The sequence below is a fragment of the Coenobita brevimanus genome, chromosome 92 (genome assembly GCF_032717465.1).
Source record: "Coenobita brevimanus isolate Jiangsu-jjx chromosome 92, ASM3271746v2, whole genome shotgun sequence".
NCBI classification, from domain to species: domain Eukaryota; kingdom Metazoa; phylum Arthropoda; class Malacostraca; order Decapoda; family Coenobitidae; genus Coenobita; species Coenobita brevimanus.
This window is the reverse complement of record NC_137045.1, coordinates 12,565,578-12,580,426: the sequence shown is the minus strand read 5'-3', so window position 1 is coordinate 12,580,426 and position 14,849 is coordinate 12,565,578. Positions and strand designations below refer to the sequence as shown.

Here is a 14,849-nt window from a genome sequence, read left to right as displayed (position 1 = left end):
CGTTCCCAGGGCTGAGGTGAATGTACTTAAAATCTGTTCTGGCTCAGACTAATTAAATCTGCGCAATGTCCTTCGATTGGAGAGGTTAACAGAAGGATAAGGGAAGGGATCTGCATATATGGTCAGGAGAAGGGAATGGTAAGAAAATTAATGCGTGATTAGGAAAGGACGTCTGCTTGTTGCACAGCATCAAGGGAGGGTAAGGGAGAGGCAGAGGGTACTGAGTGAAAGGCAGAATTAGTAATGAATAATATGGTAGACTGATGTGATAAGGAGGGAAAAGAGGGTACTGAGTGAAAGGCAGAATTAGTAATGAATAATAAGGTAGCTCAGCGGTTAGGGAATGAAGAAGACGATGTACGAGCCACCTGCGTGAAAGGAGTTATCAGAATTAGTTCTGAATAAAGGGACTGATAAATGGCTAGGGAATACAGAACAGGATGATGTACTAGCCAACGGCAGGGGTACAAGAGGAGGGTCCTGGGATAATCAAAGGATGTGGCGAAAAAATAGAGTTGATGGGTTACATTAATAATCTACGATACGTGGATGCCTGGAGAGAGAGGTGAAAGTGAGTGATGGAAGGAGGGAGAGGGCGCTTAAAAAGATGGAAAGGAAGGGTTAGAGATGGGTAAAATTTTTGGCGGACAGGTAAGCTAAAGACGAATGATGAAAGGAAGTAGAAGGCGGGCAAAAAAAACGGAGATGATATACAGGATGACGGATAGGACGTTTGGTAGACATGTGATCAGTTAAAAGATGGTTAGAAACACGGAAAGGCTGGACAGGTAGACGAACAGCAAGTTTGTTAGACAGGTGATAAGAAGTTAGAAGGTGGGTAGAAAGACATGAAGGTTAGACAGGTAAACGAATAGAAAGCTTGGTGGACAGGTGCCGAAAAGAGTGAAAAAAGACACAAATGATTGGCCGACTGACGGACAGAATGTTTGGCGGACAGGTGATGAAGAGACAGAACGAGGGTACAAAGATGTAGGGGATAGACAGACAGACGGAGAGAAAGTTTGATAGACAGGTGATGAAGCGGGCTGCTGTTCCAACTGGCTGCAAGTTAACCCTATCCCTTTGAGAAATCTCTCTTACCTGAACAAATCACCTTCCGGTAGCAGGAATGAAAAAGAATAACGCTACTATAATATTCAGGTGGTTAACCCCTTCAATCCGGCGATGTACTTCTTAATCGTACTACCATCAGACGATTTTATTCGACTTGGGGCAGACCTCGAGTAACTGAGGGATTTATGAAGGCCATACCTAACTCCTCTAGTCAAAAAAACTCTCTCTAAAACCTATTATAATAAACGTCACAGGACTGAAGAAGTTAATGGAGCCTGTTCTATCCGTCCCACTACAAGACGTCCTCCTCCCCACTGCTTCTAATTCCACTACAAATACCTCTTCTGTACTGAGCTAAAAGAAAAAAAAAATACTCCATCGGTAACAGGAATGAAGCAGCTAGGTCTCCATCATACTAAAACGGTAAATGTATGGGGGCAAAAAGGCTGAAACGAAAGGGACGGGTGGGTAGGTGCGTAGGTAGATATGTTTGTATATATAGGTATGTATGTATGTATTTAAGTAGGTAGGTAGGCAGGTAGATAGGTAAGTGGATGGGTAGGTACGAAGGTAGATGGACAGAAGCCAAAATTCCACATGAGTACTCACCTACAAGAGAGAGTGAAGTGGGGTGCGGGGCGGAAAGGGGAGGTAGAAGAGGAAGAAAGGGGGATAGATGAGAATGGACAGAAAGGAAAAGAAAGAGGAGGGAAAGAAAGGATGTGGGGGAAGGTGGGGAAACATTTAGACAGACTGATGGGACAGAAGCCAAACTATTAAAGGAATACTGATCTACGAGAAAGTGGTAGGGATGGGGTGGGGTAAGGAGGCAGAGATAAAGGAGAATGCGAAGAAGAAAGATATAGAAAAAGCGGAGGAAAAGAGAAAAAGAGGAGGAAAAGAGGAAAAAGAGAAAAAGGAAAGAAAAGAGAAAAAGGGGAAAAGTGAAAAACAGGAGGAAAACGAAGGAAACAAACTAGGTAAAGAAGACTGAAGACCAATTTCCTACATGTTGCTAATGACTTACTGTAAAATAGACAGTGGAGTGGAGGGGAGAGAGATGGGGAGGGGGCTGAGGTGGAGGAAGGAAGATAAAAGAAGTAAGAAAAGAGGGTGAAGGAAGGAAAGAAAGTGGAACAAGGTATGATGGAATGGAAGGTTGAGAGAGAGAGAGAGAGAGAGAGAGAGAGAGAGGGGGGGGGTCAATACGCTAAGAGAAAGTAAAGAAGCAAGTGGCCTTCTAAGCAGCTAAAGACGGTGCACATTAACAGGACAAAAGCTAATACGAATATCACATCAATGCTAATTAGGAATATATGCGAAGTACTGAGATGAGATGCCTGTTTAGGATTAGGTAGATATTGTTACTGGTAGCTTAACTGGCAAGAAAAATAAGCCCACACTGATGTAAGCTTCTGTTTACTTGCTGTACCTACTAAGCGTTCATCTGTTTTGTTTATCGATCAATGAAAATATGTCAGTTAATCAGTCTATTCCTGTGTTAACTATCTAAGAACCAATCAATCATTTAGTCTATCTTCAGAATTAAATACATATTCATCTATCTGTCTATATATCTATCTGTCTATGAACATGTGGAGGTCTGAAACAGAACAGACTTACAACCAACAAGTCAAAGCAGAGAAAGTTGGGTGAGTTCACTGCCTTGTAATACACCCAAGACAATGACAATGATGATGACGATGACGAATAACTACTACACAAATATACCTACTATCTCAACCCAACAGGAATATTATACAGTACATTACACACGTTTGGCACTTTTTATCATTGTTATGTAAATGCGTCTAAATTATATATACACCAGACACTGCCAAGAGCCTCTTACCTCTTGAATATTTATGGGAAGAAGAAGTTATGTGTTATTTATGCCGTGTGTGTGTGTGTGTGTGTGTGTGTGTGTGTGTGTGTGTGTGTGTGTGTGTGTGTGTGTGTGTGTGTGTGTGTGTGTGTGTGTGTGTGTGTGTGTGTGTGTGTGTCAATGTTTATTTGACTATATTATCTGACTAATACATGACGGCGTCTGGCTTTGCTTATACTCTGATACAAAGAACATGCCTTTTAATACTAGCTTATTTATTAGAACCCCCTCATCCCACGATACACCATATTCCTTCTCTCGCATCTTATTTCTCTTCCACCTCTCCCATGATCTCTCCTCCCCTTATACTCATTAAAGTGACACGATACCCTCAAATTTCTCCCACACCACACCAGTTTCTCTTACATAATGTATACCCCTACACCTTATCTCTCTTCCACTTCTGTCACAGTCTCTCCTTCCTTCCCACCCAGCACACACACACACACACACACACACACACACACACACAAATTCTCCCCTCTTCCAACAACACAACATCCTCTTCATTATAAAATCTTACACAGTACCTCTCTTCCACTTCTGTCACCAGCCTCCTTATTATAATTTCTTACACCGTATTTCTCTTCCACGTATGACACGGTCGCCTCTTCCATCTCCTCACCTGACAAACATATACACCCACTAATTGATACACAACTACTAACTCTCTCTTCCTCTCCACAGTTGAGGAGGTCCTGGCACTAAGCGGTGAGATACCAGCAGGCAGCGTTATCTCCGTGCACACGGCTACAGCTAGTGGTAAGTTTGGGGGGTACTGCTGAGATTCAATGGTTCTTTTACACGGCGTCAGTATTCAGTCAAAGCCGAATGGAAATTTTTCTACACTAAGTGGGGAATTTTTCTACACTAAGTAGTAAGAGTGGAAGGGTTTGGAGGGGCTGAAATCCCACTTCCCTATACTCATTTCATCTTGGCCCAGAATTTGGTCGTTTTGCGGCCTATTTCATGTAGCTCAAAGGCAGAATAAGACAGTGCTACGGTTCTACATTCTTTCCACTCCACTTCTTCATGATTAGTATAATTTTCTTGTGTTCATCCATTGTTAAAACAGAGGATTCAAGATGGGGAGATGCCAATTCTAGACCAAGTGAGAGTCAAACGAGTATAGCTCAAACTCTTACCACATTTCCGGACATAAATATATATCGATCCATATCTTTACGATAAATGAGACTACGAACAATGACTTATGGAACCAATTACTACGACCTTCGTAGCCAAACCAGCTTTTCAGAATACAATGTTAGGAGTTCAATAATTTTTCGAACTTAATCCTAGATCGATATTACTGTCCGCAGTTTTACCTGTCTCATTACCCAGGTGTTTGTTTACCAGCACACGTAATGAAGATAGCTTTTTTATCCACACGGCTTTTAATATGGAAAATTTTTAGTTAATATTTTACGTCTAAATAATTTTAAAATGATAATTTTAAATAATTCACTTTCAATCATGACAGTTTCCAGCCAATATATATTTAAAATGAAACAGAATTTATAGATAGCTTTAATAAGTTTCTAAATGCAGTTTAAAATAAAATGAGGTTTTAATCGCAGTTACCCGTCATTTTGTCGGTCTGGCTGATGAAAATGTATCTGGATATTTACCAGTCTGCACAACTGTCACCTTTACTATCTGGCTCTACACCTGTTAACTTTCCTGGTTATTTTTTGTTTGTTTTTCCACCTGCCTCTATCATTACTATATTTTTCATTGCTTATCTGTTTAGAAGTTAACCTGCCTTGTTAATATCTACCTAGCTGTCTGTTTCTTGTCTCTTTACCTTAATACTTGTCGTTTGTCTACCGACCAATTAGTTTACCAACTGTCTATCTAAGAACCTGGATATCATAATGTTTCTTTCTTGACAATTTTGTTTGATACATATACAGTATGTCTGTCTGTTTTCACAGTCTCTCAGTTTCTTCCTTTTCCCTAGTGAATACTTTACTCCATTTTATTAGTGATAATCATACACAGCAAATCTAGTTGTCAAACGCTATCAATCTCACCTGTAATACCAAGTGCTACTTTTTTTTATTATAATAATCTGATTGACGGATATATGTATGCATTTCTTTACACAGGGATCTTATAAATATAACCTCTGTTATACTGTTATCGGTTATCCTATATCGTCCTCATGAAAAACAAAAAATAATAAATGTAACAAATACTCTGATAGCCCCGCTATATTCAGTCATAATTTTTATTCATCAGTTTGAGATGTTACTGATACACGTCTTCTTTCAGGCGAAGGGCGTGACATACAACAGTACAGCGGTCAGGAAGTCACGTGGGACAATGAGGTCGAGGTGGACAAGGCCATCCAGGACTTAACGAGGTCCGATGCAACTGTGCGGGCAGCCAGATTCATTGCCGGCAATATCAATGCTGGGCCACCTCCTACCAACACCTTCCACTTACCCAAAAATCACAGTAACTTCCCGCACTCTGTTCCTGCTTCTGTCACAATCATCCATTCTGACTCAGGCTCTACTAACAACTTCCAGTCTTTCCCATCTTATGCCAACACTTTTAATTCCGCCCCATCTCCTGCCAACACTTTTGGTTCTGCTCCAGTTTCTACCAACACTTTTAATTCTGCTCCAGCACCTGCCAACTCTTTTAATTCTGCCCCAGCCTCTGTTAGTTCATTTCAGTCTGCTCCGTCTCCTGACAGCTCATTCCAGTCGACCCCAGTGTCTGCCAACACTTTTAATTCTGCTCCTGCACCGTCCAGCACATTTATTTCTGCTCCAGCTTCGGTCAAGATCATACATTCTGGTGTGACTAGTGGCAGCTCCTTCCAGGGGGATCCAGCTCCTTCTACCACCTTCCAGTCAGCACCAGCCCCAGCCAGTAACCACCAGTTCACCCAAACCTCAGATAACACTTTCCACTCTGTTCCGCCTTCCGTCGATTCCAACTCCTTCCAATCTGCTCCGGCCTCTACCAATTCATTCCAGTCCGGACCAGCTTCCACCAACTTATTCCAGTATTTCCCAGCCATTGAAAATTCATTCCAGTCCGAAAAAACTTCTAGCAACTTACTCCAGTCTGCTCCAGCCACTGATAATTCATTCCAATCAGGACCAGATTCTATCAACTCATTCCAGTCCGCCCCAGCCTCTGTCAACTCCTTTCAGTCCGCCCCGGCGTCTGTCAACTCTTTTCAGTCCAGTCCAGCTTCCGTCCACTCATTCCAATCTGCCCCAGCTTCAGTCAATATTATCCAATCTGATGTGACTTCTGACAATTCTTTCCAGTCTGCTGCTGTCTACCTTCAGTCATCCCCAGCTCTTACCGACACCTTCCAGTCTGCTGAGTTTCCATCCGACTCTTTATCTTCTTCCCCTGTGCCTGCCAACTCCTTATCGGTCAATAGACAAGGCCTCCTTCTTGGTTCAGGAGAGGTTCTTCACCACACTGAAGGTACTGTATTCTACGCTGACTCTGGTGAGGTGCTTGGAGGCACTGACATCTCTCCAGACCAAAATCTGGCCTTTGGGGCCAAGAATCCAGTTCAAACTCACGACACTGGACTAGAAAATCTTGTTAATTCTGGAGTGTCACTTGCTAGTCCAGGGGTGCCATTTACGCCTTCTGGAGCAACTGGGGTTCCACTTCCAATAGGTGGTGACATCTCCACGGGTACCGGCGGACTGTCCTTTGATACCTCAGTAACCTCTGATGTGTCTGTTGTTATAAACTCTGGAGAGTCTGGGGTACCTCAGTTATCGACTGGGTTATCTGGAATAACACACGGAAGTTCTGGAGAAATTAATCAAAATTTTGGTTCCACTGAGGTAATTTTTCTGAGCTCTGGAGAAAATTTTCCCTCCTCTGAAGCATTTTTCGGTAGCTCCGAGGTACAGCTGCAAAATACTGGTTCATCTGAAGTGCATCTTGGAACGTCTGGAGTGCCACTTCCAACTGCTGTGAACTCGGGAGGGTCATTTGAAGGCTCTATTGGCGGCTCTATTGGCTCAATCAGCTCTTCCTTCACTGATGGCAATTCTGGAGGGTTTCAGATAAATGCTGGTTCTTCTGAAGTATCTTACGGTGACAGTGCTGGATTATCTGTCACAGCAAGTGGGATTCCAGTCACCCCTGCACCTGGAATCACCGGTGCCAGTGTCGAAGATCTAGGCACTGTCACAAAGCAGAGTGATGGTGGCGCTGCCTATTCCGGTTCATCCGAGATCAGCACCGGGCAGCTTAGTTCCAGTTCCCCAAGCCTACCCGCAACTGTCTCTTCAAGTAAGCTGCCCAATGGTCTGGAAATGCTGCTAAATGGTAATGCTCATCAAATCGATGACCCAGGTCAAACATTAGGCAGCTTTCTAATGGAAATCAATGGCCAGGATGGAATACTGGTCCTCCCAGCTTCCAGCCTTGATGCAGTTAAGAATGGGGATATTCAAGGTGCCGCAGAATCAGCTTCATCTCTCTCCAATATCGATTTTGGAAGTGACAGTGAGGCAAGGTCTGAGAGTACGGGTGACATCAACGGCTTCAAGCTCGATACAGCCTCCACAGGGACTTCAGTGACTGTTACTCAAGCCAGCTTCATCAGCTCCACTCCAGTTCCAACCAATGAGAAGGTCCAAACTACAACCACGCGTACGACAACCACAACCACTGAAGCTCCATTATTTCGAGGGCCTCTTTCAGACTTACTATTCGCTAAAGGCCAGTTCTTTGGAAGGGTTCTAGGAGGAATGATAGACCTTGGTAGGACACTGTGGACCACCCTCATGGAAACCGGCGTAATTTAGTTCCTCTTCCTCTGAGCTGGACGGGAATAATCACAGGAAGATCAAGCGTAAGAATTCATGATGTGCTTAAGAGTTCACCGTCAGCCCCTACCCCCTGCGTACCTAGTCCCCATGGACAGTAGGTGTGACGGGTAGTTTGCTGTCTACGAAGGTGAGCAATGCATGGCAGGGACATGCATTCACGCTTGCCTCACACTGAGTACATCATAACTCCAACACAGTGACGTCTATTGTACTATATTATTGCTGCCGTCAGATAATTTCATTCAGCTCAGGAGAGACTTTCGCACTTGAAGGGTTAAAGACTCTACAAACTCCTTCACTATCAGGACAGTATCCCAAGCTGAATAATAAATCTGTTGGCAGCAAGAATATAAGACGTCATCACAGTGACCGAGATAAGAGTTAAACAAAAAATTAATTGTACTGTAACCCACAGAACCACAGGCTATCCCCAATACAAATCCTCTCCCACGTAAGGAACTTCCTAATGAACATTTTTAAAAATATATGAACATAATACATGCAGATAGCAAACAGGAAATAAATAAATAAATAAATAAATAATAACAGACTTACTATGTCTTTAACGGCAATGGTATTTGATGCTGAAAGTTTCACGATACTGAAAGCCTCAGTGATAATATACTGTACAAAAAAACGCATATTACCTTTACTATGACATCAGTGCAACAATGCCTTGACGATCTAACCATCCAATAATATTCCGTCTCTACTCTTGGATCCAGATGTTATGATTATCCTGTTATCCCTTATATTTAATCTCTTCACTACGAGAGGTCTCCCCTAAACTGAATCAGATCATCTGGTTGGAGCAAGCACTGAGTGAAAAGGACGTCTCTGTACCGAAGGGGATCATGAAAGTGATTCTCTTCCCTCCATGAAGAGAGGTTAGAACAAAATAATCTCCCAGCACCATGAATGATATATTAAAAAAAAAAAAAAACTTCAACATACAGAAAGGATTTCTCCCAAAGGCCCATCACCCGTTGTATATAAAAGGCTTTTCTTATACCGTTAAAAAAAAAAAAAAAAAAAAAACTACCACGAATTAAGATATAAAACACTTCCGCATGTGAAAGAGGTTCATTGAGTGTTCCTAACTTCTTCAGTTATTATACATCTTCTGTAAGATTAATAAATTCATCGGGTGCAGTAGAAGCATAATACCTGTATAACACATCATCGTACAGACGGGGTTAAAGGAGTCTTTTTTAACCTATTCGTTTAGAAGTCCCCTCGAAACCTGAACTATCATGAAAATTTTCAAAATATGGGGGGAAATACAAATGAGAGCACATTACTGAAGGAGTCTGTGAAGACTGTTTTCACTAATTCTCCAAAAGAAATTACCACTGAACACACACACACACACACAAAATCCGAGGGTAGTGGGAATATAAGAAAAGACGTTCTGTACAAGAAAAAAAAAAAAATTTCAGTGAGATGGCATTTTTTTCCTCTTATTAACCGAAGACGCTAATATTCAGCTTAAGGGAGACTGGTTGTACTGAAGGGATTACCATATATCATCTTGCTGCCAAACCACTATATAAACACAGGTCACAAGCGAGGAATATTATGTCCTCGATATAGCAAAGACAACACTAAACACAAAGTTGCATTGCAAGGTCTATAATTTAGCTCTACCTCCTACTCAGCTCATGCTCCCTTGACTTTTTCAGCAGCCGTTTCTCATTTTTCATCATTTTTTATCGCTACTTTTATTTTTCAGCAATTCCTCCTTCTGTATTCCTTGTTATGACACGTCTTCCATTTTTATGTCTGTCTAGTCTTGTTCTTGTAACTTCTCTCTCTCTCTCTCTCTCTCTCATATATATATATATATATATATATATATATATATATATATATATATATATATATATATATATATACCGGGATGCCTTTTATACTCGTATATGGTTCCATGCCCTTTGTGTTACCCGATACAGCTCACGTAATACATTAGTTGTTAACCAATTAAGGTTTTGTGTTCTCTGTAATATAGAAACCTGTCTATGTATATATACCCAGCAAGCTACGTCGAAACGAACAGTACCATAAACTCTCTGAATGAAGAATGTTATACTATTATGACTTCCAGTATGGGAAGAATTTCGTTTTTCACTTTGCTTCCCCTAATTATCTTTACATTTCGGTCAAGTGCTTGTGGTACTTGTCTTTCGACTCTTGTTTGTTTAATGTTTATCACATGCTGCTTGTACGACTGTCCTGTGTGTTTACTGTATCTGTAATGTTGGTGATTATTATAAACAATTTACTTTGTATAAATATTTCCAATTTTCATGCTGTTTCCTAAAAAGTGTACATAATCTGTCTGCTTTTTCGCGCTAGCCCCGCTCTCCTGATGGCCTAATACAATACATATTTTATATATACTGCATGACGTACTCATCACAAAGCTCATGTCAGCTACACAGTATCATACAACAAAACGTTGACAATAGACATCAGAGAAAAGAAACGTGAAAACACACTGAATCTGGCGACACATCCATCGTTTATTACAAGGTGGTGTATGTTTCAGTGAAGATGATCGACTTAATTCATATCACCCAGGCACAACTGGCGATGAAACTGATTTAAGAATTTTACACTAAGAAACTAAAAATAATAATGATACCACTAGACTCACGGAGGAAATGCTGAACACAGAAAATTGAAATATAATGCAAAATGATAAAATAAAATGAAATATAAGAGTAGAAACCTACTATCTCCTGCACAAGGGTCATAAGGTATATATATATATATATATATATATATATATATATTCTAAGTACAAATCTTACCTCAGAGAACGACTGGCAAGGGTCGAATTACACCCAAGTCCACAATTATGCTGTTGGGTGAACAGGGACAAGGGAGAAACCAACTACGCTCATGAACCTGAAAGAGAGAATTGGCGGTGTAAAGAAGGGAAAGTGAATGTGTATGGATACGAATCAGGATACAAAGACTTCAGGTAGTGTGTGTGTGTGTGTGTGTGTGTGTGTGTGTGTGTGTGTGTGTGTGTGTGTGTGTGTGTGTGTGTGTGTGTGTGTTATTTATGTATGTACTGTAAGTACATATTTTTGTGCGTGAAAATGTATATATCCATGTATTTATATTTTGATCATCTAGCAAAAGAGCCTTATTATATTCAAATATATATATATATATATATATATATATATATATATATATATATATATATATATATATATATAACTTAAGACTCCTACACCATTCCAGAGCCTGAAGATCTCCCCTCACTTCACCAACACTGCCAAAGAGAACCTGGAATTAATTTTAAGAGCCAGGTGCTGACAGATGGTGAAAGCCAGTCTCCAACACCATTTCCTTCACTCAACTTTCAACCCGCTTGCGTGATTTTAACTAAGCTTTGGAGAGATGAAAGACACTGAAGGGATTAGAAAAGGACTTTCTTAACCTTTAGAGCCACGAGATGTCTCCGATAAGCAGAATAAAGTCAACTGGTGGTAGTAAAAATGAAAAATGTTATCGAACTGAAGGGGTTAAAAAAGCTTCCTGGTTTAGGTTGTACGGCTGATGAAGTTTATTATTACTGTTGTTATTATAATTATTAATATTATTACTATCATCTATTATTATCATTATTATTATTATTATTATTACTATTTACTTATTGATTTTTATTTGTTGCCCCCTTTACTAACCCGTACAGAGGCAAGTACACCCCACTCCAACGCAACTCACTCATGCACTTGAATGACGTGGCTTTACTTTCTCTCAATGTGCGTCTTTTAATACCTTTCACTGATTACTCACTTCTTCCAACCATTGACTTCGTCACTACCATCACGAAATTTTGTAGTTCATTTTCCCTATTACCAAACTATGTGATTTAGTAGAGATGAGGCGCCTAAATGGGGAGTTAATGAAGGCTGTACAGTACTTAGCCCCTCCAGTTCGAAAAATATAACTGAAGCCAGATAATACTGCTTGGATATAAAGAAAAAAATAAAGTAAAACAAAACAATGAGTGACCGTACTGAAAAAGTTAACATGAGTATTAGCCAAGAGTTTTTAAAAAGCTAGATAAAATCGTCTATACCTAGCCAAAAAAGATATCCAAAGCTCGTAATTGGCGGCCTGTCGATTAACCTAGAACTAGATCATCTAACATTCTTGCTGCTGCAGTTCCTCCGAGTCAAATAAATCGCCTGGAAATAGTGTAAAAAAAAAATTTCGTACATCGTAAAGAGCGGATTAAACATCTCCCCCAGTGGTCAATTAGACTTCTTCCACCACTGATTAATCCCATTTCATATATATATATATATATATATATATATATATATATATGGAGCCTCTGTGGTACAGTGGTGGGCGGGGGTTCGCCTCCCCGCCAGAGTTGTAAAAACTTTGGGAAGCGTTCACCACGCCACTGACCACTTTGGCGGACACAAGGACACAAGGAGTGCTGTGAATGAACCAGTGTCGCATACTATACCTCATACCAATTAATCTGGCCAGGCATGTATGGCAACACTGTTCCTGCCGAGATTCTAATTGGCTGGAGGTGTTTGTTCGACTTCGTTGTTGCTTAAACCGATGGTCTCTCTATTATCAGATGTGATACTGAGTTTGTCGACAATTCAATCGTCAAAAGTAATAAGAAATCCGTTATACACTTAACAACAATGAAATTTTCGTAGGAAGATAGAGATATGAGTTAACAAAGTATTATAACGGTCCAAGTCAAGGTCAGCATTCGAACAATTCTTTTAAATCTCCGACACTCCGTATTATAATAGAAAATTAAGGAAACCTGCTTAATCTAAGCGTTGGTATAACACACATTTAAAACTTAAGATCAGCCCGCCCTCTTAAATCATGCCACAACTCTGAATAATCAAAAATTCCAATGAAGAGACGAGTTCTGCGGGGAGGGAGGTTTGAAAATATCGCGAAAATCAGAGTAGGATAAAATAAAACTATTTCATTATATCTTCTCAATTATCACAGTATATACGTACTGATCTTAAGTTTTAAATGTGTGTTATACCAACGCTTAGATTAAGCAGGTTTCCTTAACTTTCTATTATAATACGGAGTGTTGGAGATTTAAAAGAATTGTTCGAATGCTGACCTTGACTTGGACTGTTATAATACTTTGTTAACTCATATCTCTAACTTCCTACGAAAATTTCATTGTTGTTTAGTGTATAACGGATTTCTTATTGCTTTTGACGATTGAATTGTCGACAAACTCAGTATCACATCTGATAATAGAAAGACCATCGGTTTAAGCAACAACGAAATCGAACAAACACCTCCAGCCAACCAGAATCTCGGCAGGAACAGTGTTGCCATACATGCCTGGCCAGATTAATTGGCATGAGGTATAGTATGCTTGCACCCAGTCGGCTTTAAATAAGGCGTGCTGATTACACTTGGTTTACAGACTACACAACATCCAAAGCCACTCCAACACTACAATTACACTCACAAGCACTTCTCACCCTATATACAGTCTCTACCAGACAGCCTAAGCCACTTGGTAGAGATACATTGGCTGTACTGTCCCTGCTTCGGTAGGGATAGGCCGGTCCTGCAGTGGACCTCATCGGCTGATGATGATGATGATGATATATATATATATATATATATATATATATGTATGTTTGTATAAAATACATGGTATTGCTGTTGCTTCATCCACCAACACTGCAGTTAATTTTGTCAGGCTGATAACTTTCGTTTTTATTTTGGAACAACTAGACGATTCTATTCAATTAACAGACCCGCAAGTAAATTCTGATGCTGTCTGGACATAGAACTGAAGAAGACGTCAACGCAGTGAAGGAGTTGAATACATCTTACTCATTTCCTCACCCAACCTTAACATTCCACCGTCACATGCGCCTCCTTCCTCCCTACTAGACCACCCATCTCCTCAGTCAGGTAACTCAGGTTTCAATCCCTCCTCCTCCTCCCCTCCCAGGCCAGACCCCTCTCTTCCGCTTCTCTTCCATTTCTCCAGCTCCTTGGTCAGCCGGTCCCTCCCTCCTACCCAATCACCCTCCACGGCCGCCGCACTCCTCCTCCCCCCCTCTTTCTCCCCATCTACAGTCACCACGTGTGTCTTACAACTTTCCTCCCCTCCCCTCCCTTCCTTTCCTCTCCTCTCCTCCCCTCCCCTCTCCCCTCCCTTCACCTCCCCTTTAATTCTCTTTCTCCCTTCGTTTACTCAATCTCTCCGACTACTTCCCTCCTTTATTTCTCTTTCATTCCCCTCAAACACCCTTCAGTACCCTGTCCTCCCCTTTCCTCTACTCCATTTCTCCGGCTGTTTCTCTCTTCTGTTTCTCTTTCATCCTCCTCTCAATTCAGATTCCTCTCCCTCCTTTACTTCTATTCTGTCTCTCTAACTAATCTCTTCTTTTTGTCCTCTAATATTTTCCTGTTCTCCTATCCTTTCATTTCCTCTTGTCCATCTCTCCTCCTAACTTCTCTGTTTATTTATTCCTTCTACTCCCATCGCCCCAGTTCCCTCTCCCTTCGCTACGGAATCTCTCCAACTACTTCCTCTCTATTCCTCCTCCATTTCCTTACCCTCCTCTGTACATCTCCCAACTCCGATTCCATTCCCTCCACTACGCATCTCCCACCCTCCACCCTATTCCTTCCACCCGTTCCACATCAAGTCTTATGTCTCACACAAATCATCCCCTCCTCACTGCCCTCCATCCCCCCCTTTCAGCCCCTCTCCAGTGCCACTTCTTGCACCACTACCTCCCCCTATCACCCTTTCCCCACCCCTCCATACCCTTTCACCTCCCCCACAACTGCACCTCACACCCCTCCCCATCATTTTCCCACACTACACCACCCCTACATTCTCCTTTTCTCTCCTTCATTCTCTCTCTGTTTCCCTCTACACTATCCCTCTGTCACTTCTCGTCCAAGATTCCCCCTCCCCCATCTCTTCACTAATATCCCCCTTCATTACTCTTCTCCATCCTCCACTATCGTCTCTCCCATCCGCCAATCCTCTCTCTCTCTCTCTCTCT

The 14,849-nt window shown here is 41.3% G+C and overlaps 2 protein-coding genes across 2 annotated transcripts in view; one reads left to right on the top strand and one right to left on the bottom strand.

Moving 5' to 3' along the window:
- Window positions 1-10,691, bottom strand: part of LOC145412219 (DNA oxidative demethylase ALKBH2-like) — a 202,809-nt gene extending 192,118 nt beyond the window's left edge. Inside the window, exon 1 of the mRNA XM_080282149.1 lies at window positions 10,602-10,691. The gene's annotated coding sequence lies outside the window, so the exon portion shown is untranslated. The remainder of the gene's footprint in view (window positions 1-10,601) is intronic.
- The window catches only part of LOC145412082 (uncharacterized), a 114,727-nt gene extending 101,516 nt beyond the window's left edge, over window positions 1-13,211 (top strand). Inside the window, exon 5 of the mRNA XM_080282000.1 lies at window positions 13,200-13,211. The gene's annotated coding sequence lies outside the window, so the exon portion shown is untranslated. The remainder of the gene's footprint in view (window positions 1-13,199) is intronic.
- Window positions 13,212-14,849: the final 1,638 nt, after the last annotated feature.